Genomic DNA, 4,496 nt, shown 5'->3' with positions numbered 1-4,496 from the left:
ACGATGGGGAAAACAAACAGAAAAACCAAGGTTTTATTTAGGTATTGGACAATAAAAAGAACAGCCTCAGTTTTATTATGCTTCTAACTGAACTACTTCTTCACTCCTTCACTCGGTATGTTTCATGAACAGCTCCAACCAGCCTACGAGGAGCACAAGTAATATTCCAAGGTTGCACGAAGCTCTGCCACGAAAACATTATAATTTTGACATGCTTGCTTGCAGACTCACTCAAGTCGTAGTCTCTATTCAGGAATTTCTCAGAACATACAGTGCCAGGGACTAAACTGGAACCAAAAGAGGAAAACACAGGTGTACTATGCTGGCAGATAAGGGGGCAATGCAAAAGGAACAGGGATGTGTTCAGGAAGGCTAGAAGTTTATTTTTGGTGGACAGAGAACATTAACCCTTCAGAATGATTCCTGGATTACTGGTTATGTTTAAGAAGCCCAAACTTAACAACCATTTTATCAAAGTTGCCCAACTTCTTTGTCAGAGAGACACTTTTCCCACTGCTTCCCAGAAAGGGAAGCAGGACACACGAGTCCCACCTGGTAGTTAGTCTGAATTCTTACTGCACTTCTGCTCCAAATCCCAGTAGTAGCTGCATACCTCAGTAAAAGACCTCCAGCAGTCAATCCTATGGGCATATTTTAACCCTACTGCATAAGAGGGTTAAAAAAGGTAATTATATAACCAGGCACGAGTATAGATAATTCTAACAGTATGCACCAATTCACACACACACAAAAATAGCGCCTCCTTAACATGAATGGACTATCATAGCATTTCCCTGCCAACAAAAAACTATAGCCTCAAAAAGGCTCAAAAGAGCCTCTCTAGGGAATAGAATATAATTACATTCCAGCTACACTGAGAGACCAATCAGTGCAAATTTACAATTCTGATGTGCTAAGTGTGGCTAAACAAGTATGATTATGCAGATTTTCATTCTGGTGTCTCAATGATCCTTTTACATCTCTAAGACAGCAACATGCATTTGCCAGAGGCATCTCGAGCAGAACATTTGATAGGAGCACTCCACAGGAGGCACTGAAGTGCCTGGGCACAGCTGGCATTGAAAAAAACTGTATTAAGATTTCTATTATGTCCATATTTTACTAATAGCAGAAGAGAGAGAGAGATTTGCTATTTTAAAACTCTTGCAGGTTCAAAGTGTAGTGCCTTGGTCAACACCTTCATCAGCTAAATGCATCTTTGAGATCAGCCTCCTCTGCAGGGGAAAACCCATTATTCGGTCTGTTTGTATGATTCTCTTAGGCAGTACCAGCAGAAAAGAGAGACAGATCCTCTTAAATTGACTAACTACATAAAACCACACATTACACAAGACCTCAGCTTTTAAAAAAGAGGATAGACAAAAGAGGGGAGAACAAATCTGTCTAAAAGAAAACTAGACTCTGTATTAGGACTTGAAGAACTGCTTTCTATTATGCACAAATGAGGCATATTGAGGTACATTTCACTGCTACAGAAGGGCTCAAATATAAACAAAACAAAGTGATTGTGGTATCCCAAATCCCTATTAAGTAAAATTGCATTCATTTCAATTAAAAAAATAAATAAATATACAAGACTGAATTTTAACACTGTTGTCACAGCTAACAGCCTTTTGATCCTAGTTTCCTACTTACTACCCTGAAAAACCATAAATTTGGAGTGTGTTTTCAAAGAAGTAAAAACAATGCAAATGCTACAGTTCCTGATGCATCCTTCTCCATGCATACCAGCCTCATGACAGCTTTGAGTCATCTGACTGTGCTCAGCCAGCAAGGATAAAAAAATCTGCCACTTAGTGCAATGTCAAGGCATGCACAGCAGGACAGGAAGAAGAAACTGCAAGGAAGAGCAAGAACACGCCCATATGAATTAATATGCTTAAGAAAGCATATTGTTTGCTGATTTTACTGGATTCAGCTTTACTACATTTGTGTACACAGGAAAGAACATCCAAAACACAGGTATAATAACTGCCTGAGAGTTGTCTACGTTTTTAACATACGGTAAGTACGAACATTAATCATTGCTCACCAAGTACAATAATACAATGCCTCAGTAATAGTAACAGCAGTTTACAGCCTTCCTCACAACAAAGAGCTGTGTTTGGAGCCAGTCCTTCAACAGCTGACCAACACAGGCTCCTAATCTCATATCTTAAAAACCACCTTGTAAAAAATCATCACTGGTCACTAAAGTCATCATATGCAGAAAATAATCTTGAAACTGCTTTTCAGTTAACCATCTATCTTGTATAACCAACTTTTCAGAGAATGTAACTACATTAGAAAAGGATCAAAACTGTATGCAGCTCCTGGTGGGTGGCAGTGACAACCACTTTTTTGGGGAAAAAATCCTAAATGTCTGGTGTTCCTAGTGAAAGCAGCTGTTTAAACTACACGTATATGTATCCTCAAAATCCACTGAGATTGAACAAGCTTCTAGTAGAAGACAGCCTGTAGCATATCACAATCTGGCTGACTTTGTTATGATTTGCCTCAACATTAGGAAATGCACATTAACTTTGAACTGTCAAAACTAGCCTTTGATCACCTGACTAATACAGAACTGGTTGTGAGGAAAACATTTTCTGATCTTCTGCTTATAGTGCCAAAATGACAAATATAAGTATTAATAACAGTATCTCAGATTAATTTTGGAGTTCTAGCCATCCAATGAAACGTTGAAGTTGACAAAGTTAATCCTGATTTTCAAGCACATACTTTATTTACTGTTCTAACCAAACATACTAGGAGTTATGTTTGTGCCTAATACTGCTAAAAGCAATACAAACTCTTCACCAATAAAATAACATACTGGGAATAACATTATGACCACTTGTGTCCCCATCCCCACCACTGGCACATACAACAGACTGATGTGCATGCATCTGTGTAGGCTGCACTGAAAAACATTAGGCGTTTAACTTGAGAATCTCTTCACTGGGTACCAAAATAGATCTTCTGGGAGGAAAACTGTCATTTCTGAAGAAACATTTTGGTGTCAGGTTCCAGTGACAATGCTTAGTTAACCTCTGTTTATACCACAACCATTACTGACCTTTCACCTGACTTTGTTAACCACTCAAACACTCAAAACATCTGTGCTCTTTTTTCACCTTTTAAAATCAGTTTACAACCGAAGGAGCTGTAAAAACATAAATATGGTTTTCTTCACAAACTCAGAAGCCTAAAAACCACTATGAGACTACAGGATCAGCCTTCTTGAAACTTTTCCTTCACTTTCTTTTCAACCGGGCCACCCTTAAAACAGCTGTGTTCTAACCATGTGTTTCCTCAGCACTTCTGGCTTGGTCTGGGCTTGCTTAACTGTCCCCCCTGCACACACCTTCACCATCAACCCTACAGCTACCTCGGCTGCAGTACATGCAACCATCCTCATCAGAAGGTGGGATGCGCCCTCCTGCCTTCTCTACTGGACAGAGGGACTGGTTTCCTTGCTCCTGTCCTTGCCTTCCCACCACCTCACACGGCAGGAGCGAGCCAGGGCAAGCAGAGCGGTGAAGTTCTCAGATGGAAATACTGAAGACATCCAAGAGGCTGCCAGGAGAGCCAGGCCTGGCTGGTGCGGCCGTTTCTGGGAGGTGCTGCTGTGCCCGGGGAACAAACGCGTGTACAGGGTACACGTATGGTCCTGCACACCAGGTGCTGGTGCACGGGCGGGCGGCAGAACCAGCACGCGCAGACGTACAGACACACAGCACCACAGCACACGCGTACAGCTGCGGCGTACGTTCCCGCGTGTACACACACGGACACACACCTACACACACCTACATACACCGACACACACGGACATACACCTACACACACCTACATACACCTACGTACACGTACACACACCTACATACACCGACACACACGGACATACATGTACACATACCTACATACACGGACACACACCTACATACGCCTACACACATGGACACACACCTACACACACATACACACACCGACAACATGGACATACATGTACACATACCTACATACACCAACACACACGGACACACACCTACACAGATGGACACACACTTACATACACCTACACACACGGACACACATGGACGGACACCTAGATACACCTACACACATGGACACACACCTACACACACGGACACGCACCGACACACATGGACATACACGTACACATACCTACATACACCGACACACACGGACACACCCCTACATAGACGGACACACACGGACACACACCTAGACACACGGACACACACGTACACACACCGACACACATGGACATACACGTACACACACCTACACACACCTACATAGACGGACACACACCTACATACACCTACACACACCTAGACACACGGACACACACCTACACACACGGACACACACCTAGACACACGGACACACACGTACACACACCGACACACATGGACATACACGTACACACACCTACACACACCTACATAGACGGACACACACCTACA

The sequence above is a fragment of the Chaetura pelagica genome, unplaced genomic scaffold, assembly GCF_000747805.2.
Source record: "Chaetura pelagica isolate M959 unplaced genomic scaffold, ChaPel_1.0 scaffold82, whole genome shotgun sequence".
NCBI lineage: Eukaryota > Metazoa > Chordata > Aves > Apodiformes > Apodidae > Chaetura > Chaetura pelagica.
The sequence above is the reverse complement of the archived record's forward strand: the minus strand, read 5'-3'. Positions refer to the sequence as shown.